At 39.0% G+C, this 24,164-nt stretch overlaps 1 protein-coding gene across 3 annotated transcripts in view; it reads left to right on the top strand.

The window, feature by feature from the left end:
• The window catches only part of LOC140462943 (disks large-associated protein 4-like), a 572,009-nt gene that overhangs the window by 107,343 nt on the left and 440,502 nt on the right, over positions 1–24,164 (top strand). For 2 of the 3 annotated variants that reach the window (XM_072556464.1, XM_072556462.1), the window contains exon 3: positions 23,363–23,447. The exons of the other annotated variant lie outside the window; for it this stretch is intronic. The gene's annotated coding sequence lies outside the window, so the exon portion shown is untranslated. The remainder of the gene's footprint in view (positions 1–23,362; positions 23,448–24,164) is intronic. 3 annotated transcript variants of the gene reach the window in all.

Raw genomic sequence — 24,164 nt, 5'->3', positions numbered from 1 at the left:
CACCATGGATTCTGACTTTCTTCATCTTATAATAAAGTGACCAACATTTAGGACAGACATCCAGCTGGAAAGGAGAGTGTCTAAAATCTTGGAAAAGTAAACTATCCCTTAGGAGCAAGATTTGCCTATTATTTTGCCTTGCAAATCTGTAATTTCAGATTGAAAGAAGTACAAAGGAGTGGCTTATTAGCAAGTATTAAAAAGGTGTCACAACAAACATGTGGTCAAATAAAATTACAATTATAATTATGAAGCCCACTTGTGTGCTTTTTATGTGGTACTCACTATAAAATGTGATAATTGCAAAGAACACATACTGTGATTTGTCCATGGTGCTGAAGAACATTTTAAATTTGAATCTTCACCTGCAGTGGCATAACTATGGTGCTGCATACTGTCCTGCCAAATAATCCTGTAATTAAATTTTGCCTACACAGTTACATCTATTATTATATAATGCCAAAAAAGTAATTTTTTTTTTAGTTCAAGTGAATGTAAGAAGAGGTGAATCCTGAAGTATTAATTGAGTTACGTTAACTGAACAAATGTCCAGAAATATGTTTTCAAAAGATCAGAAAATTAATACTAAAATGTATTGGAGTAGAATTTGGTCGTCATATCCATTTGTTGGTGCAAAATAATTGTGAAGCAAGGCAGTCCTGAGGACAAATGTCTTTCAGACAGGATGCCTGATATATTTTATTATTAAAATAAACCTCTTTTAGATGTGGAAATGAGGACCTGAGTGTTTGTTTTAGGGCCCCTGCTAATATTTGAGGCACCTACTGCACTGTGCAAATGTCACTAAAAGGTCAGAGGATTTTAAGAAAATTACAAACACCTCATTTGAGGACGCAGTCCAGAGTCTCCAATCCCTTTAGGCCCCATCTCACTGCCCTTGGACTTCGCTTCATGCCATTCCATGAGATCCAGGCAGAATAAAATTTAGTTTCATCAGGCAGACAAACTCCATATAAAGATATGACTGACAGTGGCAGCTCACTTGATTACTGTTAATATGATCTGAGGCCCCATTTCATGACATTGCCAGGCTCCAAATTTGGGCATGAGTTGTGATCACATCACTGTCTTGGATCCTGCATCGTGTGCCAGCAATTTTACACCTCACTGTTTCTAAATGTTGTGTTACACAACATTGTTACCAATGCAACATAATGATCTCTAAACAAAAACTGGTTTCTGTGCACAAATACATACTGAGTACCATTTGAGGACAGGGAAATGATAAACCACTAATCCCTCTGCTGAACACCATATCGATTTGGTAAGTATGAGTCATACAATTCTACCAGCCTTTCATTCATACTTTTCATTTACCTAATAAGTAACCTGCTCACATCTGCTGATATTGTAGAACATGATGCCACAGCTGTTTCTCCTGCGTCACTAATGCAGGAAAAATATTGCTTGATGTGGAAGCCTAGAACAGGGAGCTGGAAATTATTATTTGTTGCTTCTGACTGAATGCTGTCCTTGAAATGTTAGTGACTGTTTTACTTGGAGAAAGGAAATCATCAAAATACAGGAGACAGAATGAGTGGAAACATAGGGACAAATATGGACTCAGTGGCATTTGAAAATGATTAATCAGAAAAGCAAGCTACTATTTAATTTGAGCATGCTCGGTGACAAATGGTAAAACAACGGTTCCGACGGAAGAGAAAGAGGTCAAAGAGAGACAGACAAGCAAATAAGGATCAAGGTGATTGTCGATTGGCAGTGATATTCATATCTACCATTGAGGTAAATCTAATATTCATAAAATAATGACATAAACATGGAACTCTTCCCATTCAGTTGTCTACGTGCCTATTATTTTCAGTGATAATGCTTGAACTGCTTTTGTATTGGAACTGATAAATTTTGTAAGTGCTTCATTATTAAAGAGGTCAATTTTATAAGTCTGTGCTGCCAGCGGAGAGCTGCATTCATTATCAGTCCACCACAGTGGATAGAGAATGAGGTAGTGCACTTCTGACTATCTCGTGTGCTGGTATGGATGAGACTCCCTCAATAATTTGCCCCAAAGTGTTAATTGTATTGAGTATATTTAAACTTTTTTTAAATGGGTAGCATTCAAAGAGAATGTATTTGGCATGCATATCTGCAGAGAAATTCTATCAATTTATTTTCCTTCCCCTATTACATTTTTACTACTAAGTTAGCTCATTCTCAGAGACAGCAGAATAGGTTGAATAGCCTCCTTATGTGTCTTAAATAATTTGACGAGCGTGGTCAACTGTGGACCTGTGTTCAACTTGATCAGCTTTCAGCTGAGAGCCAGGAAAGTAAGTGCAGGTATGTTATTCAACCGGGAGGTGCGGGGGGCGGGGGGGGGGGGGGGGGGAGGGGTGTTGATATTCTTAGTCATAAAACAGAAATTTCTAGAGAAACTCAGCAGGCCTGGTAGAGTGATCCCTCTTCAGAACTGAACCCGGGACATGAACTCTGTTTTCTCTCCATAGATGCTACCAGACCCGTCGGTGATCTTAGTGATCAGGAAGGGAAATCCTGGCTGTTTTTACCTTTCTACTTCATTCCTTAATTCATGAAAATGAAAAGTAAATATTCAATGACCCTCGCTACATCAGCTGAAATCTTGACATAAACCAGGGTTTATACTTGGAAATAGTCATCAGTTTTAACTTTTGCAATCATATTATCTTAACTCTGAAAGTAAAACTGAGGGACAGAAACACTTTTGTCATTTTAGTATGTCAGTGTATATCTGGAACCATCATGTTATTATTCTGTAGGAATACAGTCCAGTGTATTATTGATAATCTAATAAATAAGGAAAAGAACGAGAAGCATTTTATTCATTCTTAACTGTAATGGTGACGTACACATTCAGAAGTATCGCAGTGCCAGAGATACTGCAGTTGTGATTACATGTGTAAATCACATGAGATTGTATCTGTAATATTCCCTTTCTCATATGTTGGAGTTCTGCATCATGTTGAGGGACTAAGTGTTCATTAAATAGATTTGATTGAAAGATACGAGGTAAAATTCTGGAGTTTTTTGTCTTCAAGGTAATCCTTCATTATGTGCAGCACAGGAACATAGAAACTGCAATAGGTCATTCAGCAAGTCAAGCTTGCTGCACTATTTAATTCAATCTGACTGATTGAACACTTCAATGTGTTCTACCCACACTACCCTGCATAACTTTTATATTATTAATAATCAGAAGCAAGCAGTAGCTGACTTCAAAATGGCCAGTAAAGTTGAAATATTTTATGCATATGAATTGGAGGGCTTTGGGATATGTAGTACAACATCAGAGAAATGATTCCAACAGTTGCACTCTAGGTATATTAACTACTGGATGAAAACCTCACAACGGTTCTATAGCTGCAGATTGAAGAGTCTGGTGAAGATCAGTACAGCATAACAGCACGTACACAAGAGAGTCTGACAGGATAATTTACAGGAAATCAATGAGCAAGGATCTTTATTGTACTTCACTGGTGGTAAGGTATATTTTGTTTATATAGCTTGAATCTAATTCTTTTATTTGTTTTTATAACGTTCCAAGTGAGATCTCTGCATGTGTTCTTCCTGTGTTTAAGTTGTGAACACAGGATTCATGATGCGTCTCAATTACTATTCATTCTTAATGATTGGACTGTTGTTTTGTGGAATACTTAGATTATCCCTCTTTAATTTTAAATTTGAATTAATTCTGGAATTATGCTCTTGAGCTTTGCTACACAATATCACAAAAACAATCAATTAAACCTTGTCCACGTAATGAAGAAGGCTGGAAAATAGACATCTGACCATAAGAAGAAATAGCCAGCATTTCAAGCGAATTTTGAATTAGCAAAATCTTTCTGAACCCTCAATGTTGTCATCATATCAATGAATGTTTCTTCTAAAAAATGCAGTATATAATTTTTTTAAAGCCAGTCTTACTCTTAATGCTGTTTTTATTATCATTAACTAAAATTTTAAATGTTATACTACCCAATTTAAATATTTGCATTTACAGTAATACTTAAGGAGGGCTTTCAGCCAGAAGACAATATTTTTTAGTGAAAAGAAAGTGTGTATTTCACTCTGTTAAAGCTGCACATTTATCATCAAAAGTAATATTTTGTGAACTATCACTGAGAGTTTAATCATTGAACTAACCAGTAAATAGACTGGCCATTAAACCCTGTATTGCTGTCAGTAGAGTTGCTACTGTTTGATATTTGCTATCTGACGGTTTGAAGAGGAATATAATTGATGACTAAATATATGCTATCAAAATTAACAGCATAAACAAAGTAACTTGTAGCCTGAGTCAAATTGATGAGCAGAATTCGGATCAACAGCTTCTAATTAAGGTTATGCTTCAAGACCCTTGGTTTTATATTTTCCATCACAACCAAATGGGGGCAGCAGATGGCTCACTTCAGCAAGAAGTGTTTTGCGTATCTTATGAATTTCAGGATGCATTTTTCTCATTGGTCGGTACTTTTTCGTGACTTAAGTCTTCCAAAACAGAACCAATTCTGTAAACTCCACTAAAATACTCCACTGTAGGAAAATTGGTTTCCATGAGATTGTGTAACCAATGCAATGTATCTTGTTGTATATCATGATGTCATGACAACACGATTATCATTGGTTTTATTGTTTCAGTCTATCTACCAATACAGAGCCAGTTCTTCTGCCCACTAGAAAACAGAGAAGCAGGTTGCCATTAATGCCTGTGTGCTCAAATTAAACTGGTCACATGCATGAGATCTTTATTCATCTGAAACTGAGTTTTTGCACAAGTTCAAGCAAATACATGTTGGCATGACAATGTCTTGTAGTTCTCTAAAAGTTCCAGGTTGTACATAGCTAGAATAATTTGGCCAGCAAAACTGAAGCAATACAATTTAGTATGCATGGTTTACATCAGGAAGTTATTTTACAGAGGTGTGGGGAGGTTTATGAGGCACGTCTATTTTGACTGAATCAATCAGTGACTCAGGATTATCTCACTAAACCAGTCAAAAGGCAGCTGAAGAAGTGTCTTCTCTCTCAGGGAGGCATCACAAGTATTATTGTGACATAGTTTTTTTAGTTAATCAAATGTTGTGTGGAATTATGTGTAATTGCCAAGGGAATTCAAACAGGCAGAAGGATGGCAGGTGGGAATCCTTCCAATTTTGTGCAACCCCACCCCTTATTAAGACTTTAACAGGAAGGTCAGTGAATGGTCTTGCTTCCGTTAGTGGGGCAGAGCTGACCTGGGAGCTTACATGTGAGAGGCATAACTGGAAAACCCTGCCAAATTGTTGGTAGGCCCAGGAGGCTGGGAAGCTGGGAGCTTCCTTCATTCCAAGGCAGTACACAGTGACTGATCATGGGAAGATGGCAACCCTGCTAACATTCACCCATGGCTTTTGTTGGTGACTGCTCTCTCAGTAGTAATTACTACTGTGATGTCTTCCTCCTGCTATCACCTCCCCGTCACGCTGCTGTCCAAAAATACTGCTGGTCTCAGAAGTCAGGACTTCTGTCCCTGGTGGCCTTGATTCTAACAAGTCCTCATGCTGGTCAGTTGAGTGACTGAGTAGTGTCTAGTTTAAATTCATAAGTCAATTTGTCAATTAGACCCATCTGCCTTGCTTATCCACCAATCAGAAAATATATCACTTATACAATTAGTGATTCACCATTAGATTAAAATGGTGCCTGTGCATGTACAGACGTGGACCATGACATGAGGCCAAAGGGACAGAAGTATATATTATCATTCTTTGCCATGCTTGCTCACTGTTGCCACCTTGCCATTATGCCCCCTCCAGTGTCCACCTGCTGCCCAGCAAGGACCTTTCACAGAAATGGACATCATGCCCAGGGCTGCTGTGTATGTTTCCCATCTGGTGTTCTCCCTCACTACTGCTTAGCCCAGGTACAAGCTATCCATAGATGGTTGTTGGGACATTGCCCCCTGCCTCACCACTGGAACCATTCTTTGAAGGCCTCACAGTCTCAACCCATCACTCTCTCTCACTCCATGCAGGAGCTGATCCAAGTCACCAGGTTCTGCGTCTCACCCAACTTCTGGCAGTGCCATTTTTGTGGTTGGCTGCTTCTCTCTGTTGCTACAGAATGATGGGTACTCTTTGTGTATATGTGCATTTGTGCAATCTAGAGATTATGTTTGCAAGGTCTGAAATCATATACAATATACATTTCCTTCTCTCTGTATGCAGGGCACTTGTCTCTTGCAAACACCTATTCCAGACAAGTACAGGAGTCTGTTCTATGGCATGCTGTGAAGGACTCCTGAATGAGAGGCAGATGTAGACCATTTGGCCCTTCCAGCCTTCTCCACCATTCCATTAAATTATAGCTGATCTGGTTATGTTTCCAAATTCTACATTCCTGTTATCCCCAATAACCTTTTGAATCCTTTGCCATAAGAGTTTATCTTATGTTGCCTTTAATTACTCAATGACCCTGCCTTTATTGCCAAATGATGCAGACAATTCCGAGTTTCTTTCTCGTCTTGATCCAAACTGATTCTGAATCCTGATCTCCTGAACCAAGGTCATCTCTGACTGTTGCACCAACACCATCTTCGATCAGGAGTGCTACGCTTCTGCTTTCACCTAGCTTCTGCTGCTGCTTTAATATTATGTGCCCCTCAATATTCAGAACAGAATCCCTGTCACCCTGTTACCAAAGCTCCACAATGACGGTCAGATCGAATTTTTTCACATTAATGTTTACTGTCAATTCACTGACTCTGTTACAAATGCTACATGCATTCAGACTAAGATTTTTCTTTTGTTATTTTCCCTTTGTAGCATCCAGTCTTGACTGGTCTATTCGATTTTATGCCTCTGTACTTTCCTGCCGTTCTGTGACCTTCATTTTCCACAGGAATATTTTGCTCTCCTCTTTCAACTTTATCCCTTGATTTTTTTACACTTTACCCAAGCTTGATCCCTCATTTGCCCGGTTTAGTTTATAGCCCTGTCTGCTTCCCTCGTTATACAGCTCACAAGAGCACCAGTCCTGGCACAGATCAGGTGCAGATTATTCTCACAATATAGAACTTTTTTTTTTCTCTCTGTTCTTGTGTCACTGCCCCACAGAGCTGAATCCACTTCTCCCACACCTGTCTTTAACAGCCTCTAATTTTACTCAATCTGTGCCAGTCTGCAAGTGGCTTAGACAGTACTCAGAAATATTTATGTTTGAGATTCTGATTTTTAAGTTCACGACTTCACAAGCTCCTTTAGTATTACCTCTTTCCTAGTTCTACCTATGTTGTCGGTACGATTGTGGACCACGACCATCAGATTCTTTCATCTCACTGGAAGTTCCTCTCCACCCCAGAGCAGATATCCTGAATTCTGGCACAAGGAAGATTGCACAGCTGCCTGGACTCTCACTCTTTTCTCAAGAAAACCATCTCAATCCCCCTGACTATAACTGTCAGGAGGCAGGATTCACACATTGTGAAGCAGATGGTGTCAGTTTTTTTTCCTCATTTCCTTCCCAAAATTCTATTCCAATAATTTGACTATCTGTTAGAGGTTACTTTCAGATTGAAGATAAATAGGATAAATTCACAGATTTCAAACAAAAGTACTGGTAGGAACTTTTTTCAAAAACAGATTAAGGACTAAGTAAATAAGTTGTGTGGCCAAGCAATGTTTTGTACCTTCATGGTGTGGGAACTGATGGATCCCATTGTTGTTCATAATGAGCACACCTGTAGCAAGAGTTGGTTGCTTGAGGAACACCGGCTCAGAGTTGATGAGCTGGAGTCTGAGCTTTGAACACTGTGACACATCAGGGAAGGGAAGAGTTACTTGGATGCTGTCTTTCCCAAGATAGTTACCCCTTAGACTAGTGGTCAAGGACAAGAGGGTGTGACTACAAGTGAGACACGTAGAGGGATCCAAGAGGTAGTGCTGAAGGAGAGTCAGCCCTTGAGCTTGTCTAATAGATACTTGGTCCCTGTGTGGTTGAGAGTGGGGCTGTAGGGAGGATAAGCAAACTGACCACAGCACCATGGCACAGGAAGCCATTGAAGAGGGTGGAGAAAAGAGAAATGTAGTTTTATACAGGGATAGCACAGTCAATGGAATAGACACTGGTCTCTGTGGCCAGGATCGAGAGTCCCAAAGGCTTTGTTGCCTGCCAGGTACTCAGATTTAGACAAAGAGTGGGGGGGGGAGGAGGTGGGGGGGGGGGGAAACGATCCAATTGTTGTGGTCCACATGGAGACAAGTGATCTAGGCAGATTGGGGAATATGAGCACTGAGGGCATTTAAAAAGGAAAAGTAAGGACTGCAGACACTGGAGAGGGGCTTATACCCAAACTGTTGACACTCTTGCTCCTCAGATGCTGCCTGACCTGCTGTACTTTTCCAGCACCTTGTTGCCTTGTTTCATATCCTGCTCATTTAAATACAACATCCTCAGTCTTGTGCTTGCCTTTTGATAGTTGTCCCCTTATCTGCTGTTTGTGAACTTAGGTTCCTGACTTTTTCCATACCCTCTGTTCTATTACTTATTCTGGAAAGTTTAATAACCTCTCTGAGCCCTACCCAGCTTTAACTAGTTTAAAATCCTTGTAACCTCGATATACCTTGATTTGTGCCATCTGTTCAACTACCTCATTCCAAATGCTTCATGCATGAATATGCAAAGCCTTCAAGACTGTTCCATTATTAAATTTCCTGACATTTTTATGGTTCCTTGGCACAATATGATTTCAGACATCCTGTCATTTCCTTTTATTTACTGATAACAATCAACACCATCACCAACCAGCAATCCTACCTTCTCCTTTACCTTTGATTTTGTATATATATGAACTGGTTTAGCTTAAAGCCCCAACCCACAGGCCTAGTTATGTGATTCACCAGGACTCTGGTGCCAGTATGATTCAAGGCCATTCCCCCCTTTGGACAGCTCCCTTCTTCTCCAGTACTGGTGCCAATGTCCCATTAAAACATAACCATTACTCCAAAACCAACCTTTAAACTACACACTTATCTTGTTGACCCTATGTCAATTAACTCACGACTCAGGTAGTAATCTGAAGAGTTTATTTTACTCACTAATGGGATGTGTGTATCGCTGGCTAGACCAGCATTTTTGCTCATCCCTAACTGCCCAGAAGGCAGTTAAGTCACTCATATTGTGGTGGTCTGGCATCACGTTATAGACCAGAACAGGTAAGGATGGCAGTTTCCTTCACTAAAGGACATTAATGAACCAGATAGGTTTTACTGACAATTGCAGTCGATTCATGGTCATCAGTAGAATCTTAATTCCTGATTTTTTAAAAACTCAATTCAAATTCCACTCATCTGCCATGGCGGGATTGAAACCCAGATCCCCAGAACATTACATGGGTCTCTGGATTAACTGCCCAACGATAATACCACTAGGTCATCACCTCCCCTTCTTTACTACTTCTTTTATTCTGATTTTTAAATTTAGCATCGAGAAGTGTGGTGCTGGAAAAGCACAGCAGGTCAGGCAGCATCTGAGGAGCAAGAGAGTCAACACAAGACTGAAGATGTTAAATGAGCAGGATATGAAACAAGGCAAGTGAGCTTATTGCACAGATTGAAATTAACAGGTACGATGTTGTGGCCATCACAGAAATGAGGCTGTAATGATATACATCCTACTGGGATGACAGGCAGATGTACAGAGCGGGTGGTGTTGTTAGTGCGGAATGGAATTGGAATGGAAGTGATATTGGGTCAGAATGAGGAGAATCTGTATGGGTAGAATTGAGGAACCACGAAGGGAAAAAAAAATGATGTTAGAGTTATGTACAGGTATGCTAGCAGTAGTCAGGATGTGGGGAAGAAATTAAATCAGGAGAGAGAAAGGTACTTTTACAATAATTGTAGAGGACTTCAATTTGCAGTTGGATTGGGAAAATCAGGTTGGTAGTGGATCCCAAGAAATGTCTACTTGTGGAAATGTGGAATGTCTGCTTTGTAGTTTTTTTCAGAACAGTTTATAGTCTAGACCACTAGGCAGTAGGCAGTTCTGGATTTGGTGATGTGTAACGAGGCAGGCTTGATTAAGGAGTTAAGGTGAATGAATCCCTAGGGGTCAGTGGCCATATTATGAGAGAATTAACCTTGCAGTTTGAGAGGGAGAAGATTGAATTGAATGTAACAGTATTGCCATTGAATAAAAGTAAATACAAAGACAAGAGAGAGAAGCTGGCCAGAGTTGAGTGGAAGGCGAGCGGAGCAGAGAAGATGGCAGGCATTTTATCAGGTAATTCCGAAGGTTCAGCAGAAATTCATCCCAAGAAAGAAGAAACATACCACGGGGAAGTCAAGGCAGCTGTCGTTAACAAGGGAAGTCAGACACAGCGTAAAAGCAAAAGAAAAGGAAGCTTTTAAGAATCAGCAGAGGACAACTAAAAAAACCAATAGGGGAGGAGAAGATGGAATATGAGGGCAAACTAGCTAATAGTATAAAATAAGATTGCAGGAATTCTTGAAGATATATAAAAGGTAAGAAAAAAGTAAGAGTGGATGGCATAGTGCTGAGCTCTGCTGCCTCGCAGTGCCAGGAAACTGGGTTTGATTCCGTCCTTGGGCGACTGCCTGTCTGGAGTTTGCATATTCTTCTCATGAATCTGCCACGTGCTCTGGTTTATTCCTAGGTTTCCATTACCAGTCCAGCTGGTGTATGCGCTCGGAAGCATGAACGTTCAACCCTGCTCATGATGTCAGCCGAGAAGGAAGTTAGCCAATCATATTTAAGTATTCTCTCAGCCAGCAAAGCAAGAATTTCAAACCCTGATTAGCCTTTGGTTTTAAATTGTCAAGTCATGAAATAAATGAATGATAGATCAAAATATTAGCTCAAATATCAAAAAATGTCACAAACGAAACTAAGCATTCATTCCTAATGCTGGTTTTGTCACTATTAAGAAAAGGAACAGTCCACTAAAATACAAATAGATTTTAAGGGACAGTAAAAGAGTATCAAGAGTAATTACAAACTTAGGATGCTGTCTAAAAACTCAACGTGATAAAATTTAGGTTTATCAAGTATTTTACCAGAAGACTGACAACAAGTGTGGAGATGTTGAGGTATTGGCCAATTCAGTGATTATTTAGGCATTGAGCCCTGGGCAGGACCTTAATTGTACTGATAATGTGTGTAGAAACGCAGACAAGAACTTGAGGACTTCCATATTATTCTGCATGGGTGTAGGCTCACAATATTATTCCAGTGGAGTAATATCTGTGAACCCTGGCAGTTTTTCCATCATGACCATCACGTATTCCTCGCCATGTCAGTTGAAATTTAATTGATTTGTGACCTCTGTCATATTGTAGGATTGTGAGTGAAAAAACAATATTTGCAGGTAACAATAACATCAGAAAATGAAGTTGTAAATAGCAAATGAGAACCATTTGAAAATAGCAAAATGAAAATCCACTTGAATTTCTTTCTCGCGGTGATGGATTTTCCTGGGGAATTTTCTTGTTTGTCCGCTGCAATGTTGACAGTGAGGTGTAAACAGAATTTTTTTCGGGTTTTGACACTTGTTTGTCAAAACAGCAGGCTAATGAGAGAACCTCCATGTTCTTGACAACCCCATTATCTTTTTTCATGGGATTTAGTTCTTTTAAATGCATTGTCTCCAAAGTACAAAGTGTCACAGATAACTTAGGTAGTCATAGAAACGGGTTTCTTTCAATTTACACTAACTAGTTATACTTTGGAGCATTAGTTTAATGTCTGGAGCTGCATTCCCCAATGGCATTATGACAAACAGCTCGCACTCTTAATAAAGATCTAATCAGACAAATTACACTCACTAATTTAGGCTATGACCTGAAGTGTGTAATTAACTTAATTACTTTGTTGTCCATCTCTCACTCACTCACTCACAGATGACCACAAGTTGATGATGTTTCACTTTTTGAGCTGATTTACTTTCTGAGTTGTTGGTAAAAAGGGATGCTAGCTGTAGTTGGTAATTGATAACGGTCTACAAATCTCAAACATTTCAGTGAGTACTACCATTAAAAGTTATTAACCATTGTTCATAATTTGGAATGTTTTACCATTATGAAATGTCAAGAGTAGGCTACCCAACAAGAGTGGGAGTGTTCACATTGTGATATAGTGCACAACACAACATCACAATTAAAAATCTAAGGATAAGTTAACTCTTTAACTTGGACGTCCTGATTTAGTGAGCTTTTGTAATTGCTGACCAGAGTTGTACTACAACAGAGCTGAAAGTAATTCACACATTCAATATAGTATGCAGTAATGGAAAGATATTCTTGTAAGTTGATCTTATTATTAGACTTTAGGCTGTGTCATTGTCTGTTGAAAGCTGATGCATTGTTCTGTATCATTGTTCTTTTGTTGTGTGGTTTAATGCCATGATGAAGTTGGATTTAAAACAGACTGGTTGAGAAGACAAAGTCTACACAATTCAAAGTAACACATTTTTTGTACATTAATGCTGAAAAGTGCTATCTGTGCAAATTAGACGCGCCAGGCTCTGACTTATAGTTGAAAACTTGTTTATCTTCTTCTTGAATTCATGTCCATGTACTCTCAAGGCACTCATTCCAGAATGTTTTATCTCCACCCATATTGTGCTGGTAAACTCAGGAACCCATGTACAGTTCCATGACATCATATCAAAAATGTTCCAGGGTTCCAAAACCTTTGCACAACAACTACGAGCAAATCTTTTTGTATCTCCTGGACTAGTCGGGGAGTGTGTGAGAGCTGTTTTCTCACAGATGGACAGATGGCTTGTCAAATATTCCTTAGGGTACACAGTTTTTAAAGCTTGCATTTTCTTTTGAGTCAGTCCATAGCTGAAAGAAAAATTGAAATTCCAAGTTTCTCTGGAAACTGAAACAATCTGAAACCAGGAAAAGACTGCCATCCTATTTCAAATCACCCAGGAGTGCAGGCAGAAGTAAAATCAAAGCTGAATCAGAGGTTGGCAATAGCAAAAGGTTGCTGCAGCAGATTGTACCACTTAGGTTGTATTGTCAAATCAGGTCTTTCAGTACAGAGTTGTCACTGAGGGTTCAGATAAAAGATACACACCATTAATACTATCATGAGCCAAACTGAGGTGGTTACAGAGAAGTGTGCCATTTTGGTGACAATGTTTCCTGTGGAATTCTGGAAGCTGATGTCTAATAAGAATATATGACTAAATTCTTGAAGGAGAAAACTGGAATTCAATTTGAGGAAGGTTAGACTTTTGAAGCATTTTATAGCTGAAATGGGGGCCCAAGCAAAATCTGAGAGATTGATCTTCATTGTGTCTGCAATTTAATATATAATTTATATTGACCATAATTTGCATGTTAATGTATTCTTAATTTACATTGATTTTAGTTTGATTATTAAAGTAAAGGTTATAAAAGTGAAATCTTGTCCATTGCTTCCATGTTGATGTCGTTCAGTAAATTCAGCTCTTCTGTTTTAGTGATTTCTGCAGGCGTCATTACAGCAGTATCAATCAATCAATAGACTCTGGAGATTTGATGTATCTCCTTCCCCTGAAATTTCTGACTGACGTGCGGATTTGTAATGGCACACATCATGAACATTATTTTTCCACAAAGATTGAGTCAAGTTTTTTTGATATTTACTCAGTGCACCATCTGCCAGTATATGAAACTTGAGTGGCCTCTAAGTTAACTTTTGCATCAAGTATAAAACTAAAACACTGGTCTATCTTATGTGTAATTTTGCTCGAATTGGAATATATTTATAGAACATAGAACATAGAAAAATATAGCGCAATACAGGCCCTTTGGCCCTCGATGTTGTGCCGATCCAAGCCCACCTAACCTACACGAGCCCACTATCCTCCATATGTCTATCCAATGCCCGTTTAAATGCCCACAAAGAGGGAGAGTCCGCCACTGCTACTGGCAGGGCATTCCATGAACTCACGACTCGCTGAGTAAAGAATCTACCCCTAACATCTGTCCTATACCTACCACCCCTTAATTTAAAGCTACGCCCCCTCGTAATAGCTGATTCCATACGTGGAAAAAGGTTCTCATGGTCAACCCTATCTAAACCCCTAATCATCTTGTACACCTCTATCAAGTCACCCCAAACCTTCTTTTCTCCAATGAAACCAGCCCCAAGTGCCTCAGCCTTTCCTCATATGACCTTCCTACCATACCAGGCAACATCCTGGTAAACCTCCTCTGCACCCGTTCCAGTGCCTCCACATCCGTCCTATAGTATGGCGACCAAAACTGCACACAATACTCCAGATGCGGCCGCATCAGAGTCTTATACAACTGCAACATGACCTCAGGACTCCGGAACTCAATTCCTCTACCAATAAAAGCCAGAACGCCATATGCCTTCTTCACAGCACTTATTTACCTGGGTGGCAACTTTCAGAGATCTGTGTACATAGACACCAAGATCCCTCTGCTCATCCACACTACCAAGTATCCAACCATTAGCCCAGTACCCCATCTTCTTGTTACTCTTACCAAAGTGGATCACTTCACACTTACCTACATTGAACTCCATTTGCCACCTATCTGCCCAGCTCTGCAGCTTATCTATATCCCACTGTAACCTGCCACACCCTTCCTCACTGTCAACAACTCCACCGACTTTCGTATCATCCGCAAACTTGCTCACCCAACCTTCTAGCCCCTCCTCCAGGTCATTTATAAAAATGACAAACATCAATGGTCCCAAAACCGATCCTTACAAAACACTGCTAGTAACCGCACTCCAAGATGAACCTTTGCCATCAACTACTACCCTCTGTCTTCTTCCATCCAGCCAATTCCTAATCCAAACCTCCAACTCACCCTCAATGCCATACCTCCGTATTTTTTGCAGTAGTCTACCATGGGGAACCTTATCAAGCACCTTACTAAAATCCATATACACCCCATCTACCACTTTCCCTTGTCCACCTCCTTAGTCACCTTCTCAAAGAATTCAATAAGGTTTGTGAGGCACGACCTGCCCTTCACAAAACCATGCTGACTATCCTTGATCACATTATTCTGATCTAGATGTTCAGAAATCCTATCCCTTACAATTCTCTCTAAGACTTTGTCCACAACAGAGGTGAGACTCACCGGCCTATTGTCACTAGGGTAACTATATGCAGGGATCTGTCTTCTAAAGACAAAAGGAACAATATTCATCCTTGTGTCTATTCATAATTAAACAAAATGCAAGCAGTAATAGTTCACAATGACTGTGCTTCAACCAATCTATAGGCTTGTTGCCTGCAGTATAAATTGCTACTCCTTTTTAAATTTGGCATTCTTGCATTGTCTTGATGAGTGTGAGAAAGAAAGCTTTGTCATCATCAATCTTTATTTCAGCCATAGTTAAGTTCTGTAACTAGCAAGGTTATGTTTCTTAAATAGAACTAATAAGCATCAAATGCTAATAAAAGCAAATTACTGCAGATGCTGAAAGTCTGAAATAAATATCAAAGTGCGAGAAAAACTCAGCAGATCAAGCAGTATCTGTGGAGAGAGAAAACAGAGTTAATGTTTAAATCCAGTATACCTTTTTTTTGGAATGGAGTTTGAATTTCAAAAAAGACTTGAACCGAGCTTGAAACATTCTCTTCCCACAGATGCTGCCCGATCTGCTGAGTTTCTCCAGCACTTTGCTTTTATTTAAGCATCAGGTTCTTTTTTTTTGTCAAACTTGTATTTTGGCTGAAATGTAACTTATTTTTTTAATGAATATTCTCTTTAATGTCTCCCTGTTTTTATAGAGAACAAATTTGAATCCAGTTGTCTTAACACCTATGAATTATAATTATGTTCCAATGTAATACCTTCCATATGCCATCTTAAAACAGAAGCTTGACAGATGCACATTGCATTTATAAAGGAGACATTTTAAGGTTCCTTATTCATAACAATGCTCAATTAAAGCAAAAAAGAGTTTATTTTCGCAGTATAATAATAAGGGGTTACTGATTGCTATTGCTTGCAAGTGATGATCATTGCAAGGACTTAAATGACCACTCATTGTAACTGTTAAAGGCCAGAAAATGTTCTGCTTAGTAAAACATGGATCCTAGGTAGTGCAATGTAAAAGCTTCTATATTGGTAACAATCTTGGTTTGATTGCAGAAAATAATTATCATTGCAGTCACTAAAGGAATTTTACTTGACAATTTTATTATACTGGCTCATCCTTAGTCATCTGCAGTGGAACTGTTTCATTTTCCAGTCTTGGTAACTGGAACTGATTAAACTGGTTTACACTTCTGTCAACAGCAGAAGCATTTTCTATCTCTATTATTACCTTAGTCACTCCAGCTGTGGCTAACAAATTCGTCACCTACTTGACTCACTGCTTCAGCTGACATCCTACTTTATTTATCGCAAATTGTACGAGTTTCTCATTATGCATTCAACAGTTCAGTTTCTGTAGCTTCACTGTGTGTATGTTTGTGTTGTTAACCTTTTTCCTGCAGCTGACGAGCATAATTTAAACAATTATTAAGAAGATTATTTTCTTTTGTGGGGAGAACACCAAATCATGTAGTTAAAACTGAAGGATGCAGAAAACTTAAAAACAGCTGGACCCTACATAAACACTTCACAATGGTTTAAACTGTCTGATCTGTTTTGCTGCATTTTTTAATATGCTACATTTTTATGAGCACGTCAATGTCCAATCCCCCAAAATGAAACCAGTTGGAAATACTCAGCAGATCATGTAGCATTCGTAGTGTGAGAAGCAAAGTTAACGTTTAAGGTCAAGATAATCTCCCATCAAAACTGAAGAAAGAAAAGACCATCTCAGTGGTTACAGCAGACCCATTGAGTCCCTGCCAGCTTTCTGCAAAAGCATTCAACGAGTCCCATTCCACCACCTATTTCCTATAGTCCTGCATTATTTTTGTCTACAGATTCTTCAATCTTCAAAACTTCCATTCCCTTTTGAAAGCTACAGTTGAATCATCCTCCATTACTTTCTTGGCAGTATATTCCAGATCCTAACCACTCATTATTTTTGCTCGTGTTGCTTTTATTTAATTAAAAACCCTTTAAGTGGAATTTCAGCATATGCCTTCTGTGGTTCCAAATTAACTGTTACCATAGATTGGCTTAATATGTAACAAGCTAAAATTAATTATTGAGTTTTGCTGGCAGGGGAGCAACAAGCCTCAAAAAACCATGTTTTCGGTATACAAAGTTTTTCTTTTGGAATTTATTTTAAAATGCATTAAATTAATTAAAATATCTTTGATAGATGTGTAAACTAAAACACTTTCTGAATTAGTGGTGCTGGAAGAGCACAGCAGTTCAGGCAGCATCCAAGGAGCTTCGAAATCGATGTTTCGGGCAAAAACTGTTTTTAAAGGCCATAGGCTCAGATCTGCTTACATTCTAAGCTCCATGCATCTCCTGTTTCTCTCCGAAATTCCGTACACGCTGATCAGATCATCAGCTCCATCCTGATACATTAACATCTGGTTTTGGAAGCTCCTTCCTGATGCATTGACATTTGGTTTCAGAAGTCACTGATGCGCATGAATCTCAGAGGTCTGAAAAACAATTAGACGTAGTATTTGTCCCAACATCAATTTCACAATTTAAAATGTGGCAGTTCTACAGGAATATACAGACTAGATTGAGATATTAATATTGTACGTTTATCAAAAATTCAGTCCTGTTAAACCTCTGTATGAAAAGTTAATACTTAACTGAGTGCACGAAGACTAATGACTGAGTAGTCAGTGGGAAAGGAAGCAAGGATCTTGTGGGACACAGACCTAAGGCTAGATCCTCTTGGTACATGTTGTCATAAATGTAAAGCTTATTCTCACTGTGTGTCAACAGTTACCAAGATTCAACTGCATCTTGTTTATACCACAAGACTCTTCTCATTACATCAGAAAGGGGCAACCTTTCCATACACTAGGCCACACAAACCCCTAATGAGCACAGGCATTTAGAAGCTTTCATTGCCAGCACACACAATAGATAGCTGCCCTTTACTTCTGATGGTGGTGAGCAATGCTGCTGACATGTTGTTCCTCCATTGAAATGGAAATCTTGGGATTTGGCCTATAAAGTTAGATCAATGTCAAGATCTTCTGCAGAGTTCTTTCTTTACATGTACCAGTAAACATTGGTGCATTTTGCCTTCTATTTTAGTTGCCATGTTATGTCTCATGGTTATTATGCCAGTATAACTTTTAAGAGTTAGAGCATTTCTGTGTATCTTTTCAGAGACACACTGATGGCATCATCACAATTTCATGATACATGACCTAAGTGGATAAATATCATGGACTCCAACTTAATGGGGATCATTTAAAGCATGACATGCCATTGAAAACATGTTGTTCCTTGTTAACCTAATAGCTTGAGAGCATACAAACATATGATCATCCAAACAAGGAGTAGGACCTTTGAGCTTGTTGTGCTGTTTAATAAGACAATGGCTGATCTGATTGTAGCCCGGACACTGATGTGTCAGTGAATGTGAAACTTGTATATACTAATATGTAGTAATAAATATCTGTTGAATTCATCAATACTATGTTATTCATGCCTAGTTTCTTATGTTATGAGCGGAAACATAAAACATGACTGTAACAGGTAAAATACGTTACTTGTTATGCAGCAATCATTGACTTTTTTTTTGTTTTACAGTTTTTTTTATGAATAGCTTTTCATATTTTTATGCATTGATGTGTAAGAGTCATTGCTGAAAATAACATGCATGAACATTGTTGTTGGTGTCTGAAAATACAGAATGCAAACATTATACCTCTGAAGAGACGTAAAACAGAGGTGCAATGATACTTGAGGCATTCTGTTCATACCCATTATGACCCAAGGATGTCATTTATAACTCCTCTATCTGTAGTTGAGAGAGTGGTTGAGGGAGACCAGTCTTTGTATCCTGCATTTCACAAGACAAACTGCCACACAGCTGCAAACAACACCTGGATTGTGGATGGCGGTTCTTATTAAAAAGAAGGCTACAAGTCATGAAGTTATTGTTTTATTGAATCTTTCCAAGTCACCTCAAGGATGGGCATCCAGGCAAGGCAGGATTCTGTGCACATACATATCAAAAGATTAACAAGTAAGCTTCCATAATTTTATTACAGGCTTTTGCATTTCTAGCTATGCAATTGTAAAGGATAGAAAGAAGCCCTTTGTGACTGCTCCAAAAGACCTCAAATTAACCACTACTTTCCCATAGAACTTGAATCTGCTTACCCTTGAAAACAATTCATTCAGATCATCATACCCCACTGAATTGGCCCAGCAAACGGGGAGTTGTGGGTTTTATAGCAACCCATCCAGGATACAGTTGAATACTTTATTCTGGTGTGAAAAACAACCAGTGACTTCTACACTCAGCTCCTTGTCCACCAAATCTGTATCACCTGTCACTACCCCTTTAATGCCATGGGCTTCAAGTTGCCCTATAATACTAGCAACAAACTTGCAGAAGTTGTTCCGTGGCTGGTTTTTGTCACTGCCCTGGTGGTTTGTCACTACCCCCAGCCTTGATCGCAGCAGGCCAGTCTCAGTGAGCAGGCCTTTCCTATCTTGTGCCTATCCAATTTACTGGAAAGGCTCTCGTCGGGTAATTGGGTCAAGCCAGCATTTTGACATCACCAGAAATGATGAATGAAGCCTACAAAACTCTATTTTGCTGGGTTCATAAACTCTCACCTTTCTGTTGAACTGCAGACTATAAAGAACAAATTATTAAGTTGAATCAAGTTGCCAAATAAACATAATATTCATTTGAGTAATATTCTCATTGACACAATTGGAAGATATTGAATTTATGGGCCTGGGAACTTTTACTTTGTGCAGCACAAAGTATTTATTTCTGATGATGAATGCGAACCTGTAAAATAAGTACTTTCGTTCAAAATGTTTTACTGTGCACAAAAGGGCTTTAAATTGAATGACTTACAGTTCTGAAAAAGCACTTTACTTACTAAACAATGGTGGTAGAGTAGCACTGGAACCTACTAAATAACCTGGGCCACAGCTGCAGTTCATTGTTCCTACCTGAAGCTATTCTACATTGAGCATTTAGCACCCCTTTCCTGTTATTGACCAAGGTCGCCTGTGAGGAAAAATAAGAATATCTTGAAATGATTTTAATTTCTGTGATTAGGCTGCTAATAACACAGGCGAAAGTGAGGACTGCAGATGCTGGAGAATAGAGTCGAGAGTATGGTGCTGGAAAAGCACAGCAGGTCAGGCAGCATCCAAGGAGCAGGAAAATCGACGCTTCGAGCAAAAGCTCTTCATCAGAAATGACGTTCCTGATGAAGGGCTTTTGCCAAAAACCTCAATTTTCCTGCTTCTCGGATGCTGCTTGACCTGCTGTGCTTTTCCAGCACCACACTCTCGACTGCTAATAAAACAGAGCTGCCTGAGTTTCTCCAGTGCTATTTAGAATATTGTGTAGTTAAAATCAATTCAGGTAATTTGGTTGTGTACCCTAGATTTTGGGGAAATAAGTGCTATTTTCTTTAAATCAAATAACCTTGTTTGGGTTTGCCTCATGTGTTGTTACATGTGCCATATATCACTGAACAGTGAAATTAAAACTTTGAACAGCAGCAGCTTCCAAATGGATTCATTTTTCGGGATTAAAGGGATTTTATTGAGATAGTTTGCATTGATAAATATTGCAAATACCTAAATGAATGAAATACAGTATGAAATGTTCAACTCTCTAATTATTAAAATAACTCAGCCTAAAATAATCACCTTCTTTGCACATGTTCTGGTCAGGTGGAAAGCAATGCAGTTGGTTATGTCTTGTTTTCATGCAGAAAGCGTTTAATGCAATGATCCCTCACCAAGATTGACCTATATTTCAGGGATATTTTGGGATGCGTGTAAGTAACACCAATCGTCAAATTGGGTCAGAGTTCTTGGATCAAAGACTTGCAAATTCCAATCACAGGGTAAAATATAGCATGGCTAGATTTCTCAGATGTGAATCCACTTACAAAATTGCTCTTAGCAGCAGGTCCACACTCTAATAGATCTGGCGACTAGGTGAAGGAACATGAAGGAACAATAAAGGGAAATGTCATATTAGGGAAACTAAAACACAGATGGCCTCTGGAGAGGCTCAGAACAAATCACAATGTTTGTCAGAGGTGAAGAAAAGGCAAGTAAATGGCAGGAACAAAGAAGGGAAAAGTAAACTTTCAGTAAAGGTATAATTCTGTATATAAACTTCATTACAAAAACAAGGTTTTGCGCATACTCTGATATGGAGGTTCCTTTCATTTGGGCTAGGCACTCTAACACATTGATTATGTGGTTCCTGTTACGATTGTTCATTTATATAACAATCCAGAGGATACTTGGACTTTGGCAGGACCAATGTAATGTAAGAGGTTGTACTTGACAGCAAATTAACTTGGGATTTAAAAAAAAATTCATACATGGGATGAGGACGTCGCTGGCTTGGTCAGCATTCATTGTCCATCCCTAATTGCCTAGAGGACAGTTAAGAGTCACTATATTGCTGTAGATGTGGAGGTTACGTGTAGGCCAGACCAGGTTAGAACAGCAGTTTCCTTCCTTAAAGGGCATCAGTGAACCAGATAGATTTTCTCTAACAAGTGACAGTGGTTTCCTGGTCATCATTAGATTCTTAATTCCAGGTTTTAATGGAATTTAAATTCTGCTATCTGCCATGGCAGGATTTCACCCCAGGTCCCAGAGCATTACCTAGGTCTCTGGATTAACAGTCCAGTGATAATATCTGTAGGTCGTCCCCCCCACGCCCCCTGCCACCCCCAGTCTCAATGTTTAATGGAGTGTGAATTATATATATAGCAGTTTTAAATAGAAGAATCATTATCATGAATAATTTGTGATTAATGAAAAGAAGGATAAATTCCTGATAAGAACATTTTGGTTCAATAAGCTATTTATGTGAAAAATGTGTTGGCTGAGTAAGTTTAGACACCCAATTGCTATAATGTGACATCAATATAAAAATCCAACATTTCTGAAATTCTATCAGTAAATGAATGTTAAAGCTTAGGCTCCTACCAATTTATTTGATTTGCTTCAAAAATCAATTATCAATATCAACGAGGAGTTCATGATTACATCACCATTTATTTATTTTGGTTTCCATAATTTTTGTGTGCTTTAAATCCATTACTGGCCTGGATAGAGTGAACATGGAGAAGATGCCTCCATTAGTAGGAGGGACGAGGATGTGAAGGCACAGCCTCAGAGTGAAGGGATGACTCTTTAGAACTGAGGTGAGGAGGAGTTTCTTTGGCCTGATTGTGATTAATCTGTGGAACTCATTGCTGCAGAACGCTGTGGAGGCCAAGACATTGAGTGTATTTAAATCAGAGGTAGATTGTTTCTTGATTAGGAAGGACTCAAAGGTTATAGGGAGAAAACAGGAGAATGGACTTGAGAAACATATTAGCTGTGACTGAATGGTAGAGCAGAGTATTCTGCATATGATTGCCATAGATGATTCCTATCAAGTTCAGATAGGGTAAATTTACAAGGATGTTGCCAGAGTTGGAGGATTTGAGCTACAGGGAGAGGCTGAACAGGCTGGAGCTGTTTTCCCTGGAGCGTCGGAGGCTGAGGGGTGACCTTATAGAGGTTTACAAAATTATGAGGGGCATGGATAGGATAAATAGACAAAGTCTTTTCCCTGGGGTCGGGGAGTCCAGAACTAGAGGGCATAGGTTTAGGGTGAGAGGGGAAAGATATAAAAGAGATCTAAGGGGCAACCTTTTCATGCAGAGGGTGGTACGTGTATGGAATGAGCTGCCAGAGGAAGTGGTGGAGGCTGGTACAGTTGCAACATTTAAGAGGCATTTGGATGGGTATATGAATAGGAAGGGTTTGGAGGGATATGGACTGGATGCTGGCAGGTGGGACTACATTGGGTTGATATATCTGGTCGGCATGGACGGGTTGGACCGAAGGATCTGTTTCCATGCTGTACATCTCTATGACTCTATGACTCTATGTGTCACACAATCAGAAATGGGCTAATTAATATTAAGCTGCTTCTTTCCTCTGCAAACCAGTAGATGTTCTAAACTATATCAGTCAAGTGTTATTCATTTCTGGTGGGTCAAGCAAACTGAGAAGTCATCAGGCATTCAAATAACACAATTTATTGTATGTTTGTATAAATCTATTAATTTTGAAGATGGTTTTGATTTGACATTATGAAGGGGAAATTTATCCTTTGAATCAATATTGAAACTATGAACTTGGCAGAAACCCAATGCTAAAACATTGACAAATTCATTCTAGCAATGAATTTTATTTTCAAACATTCGCAGATCTTGAAGACAGCAACATTTACTAACAAATTTCAACCAAACCAGTTTGTGGATGTGACGTCTGACAGATAACATCCTACACAAGGTAGGCTGTTTGATTTCATTCAATCTTTGATTTTTTTTTTACAATTACAGCACTACTGATGTTAGATAATTCTAGAATGGTGTGGGAATGAGGGGATGTGGCATGGCCAAATAATTGGCATTATATTCTATGCCCAAAAAAAAGCCTTTGTGCTACTTAATTTCATGTCATTGATGTTTAAGAGAAATAGAATGTGATGCACAACAGCATCACAATGTTGTTAAAAAGACGACTCATTTTTGTTTTGTGTCTATTTGAAAGGGGACAATAGCAGAGCTAAAATTGCAATGGGGCACTTATTTTTCCTTAATTACACATTGCCATGCAAACTGCATTGTGATTTTAAACATCCAAGATGCTCACCAAAAGCAGGTCTCACAAATACATGCAAATTCTAACCCAGCAGTGAACATTCTCAAGAAAAGCTGGTGAACTGAGTTGATAAGGACCATTGGAGGTAGAATTAATGAAGTCTGTTCCAATAAGATCCATTGCCTCCTGGTCAGTGGTGATAAAATTAGCCATAATCTTAGTTCCTTTACCTCAGGATTGCTCTAAAGGTAAGAAGGGGACATGTCCTGCACCTCTTCTTGTTCTCCTCGTGAATTTACTAAATGATTCACAAGTCAAGCCAAAGACATTACAGTTGCCATTGTCACAAAGTTGCAAGAACTAAAAAGACAGTCCTGTTTCATAATTTTAACCAATATTCAGCAT

The sequence above is a fragment of the Chiloscyllium punctatum genome, chromosome 37 (genome assembly GCF_047496795.1).
Source record: "Chiloscyllium punctatum isolate Juve2018m chromosome 37, sChiPun1.3, whole genome shotgun sequence".
NCBI classification, from domain to species: domain Eukaryota; kingdom Metazoa; phylum Chordata; class Chondrichthyes; order Orectolobiformes; family Hemiscylliidae; genus Chiloscyllium; species Chiloscyllium punctatum.
Note: the sequence above shows the minus strand (reverse complement) of the source record. Positions and strands in the feature narration are given on the sequence as shown.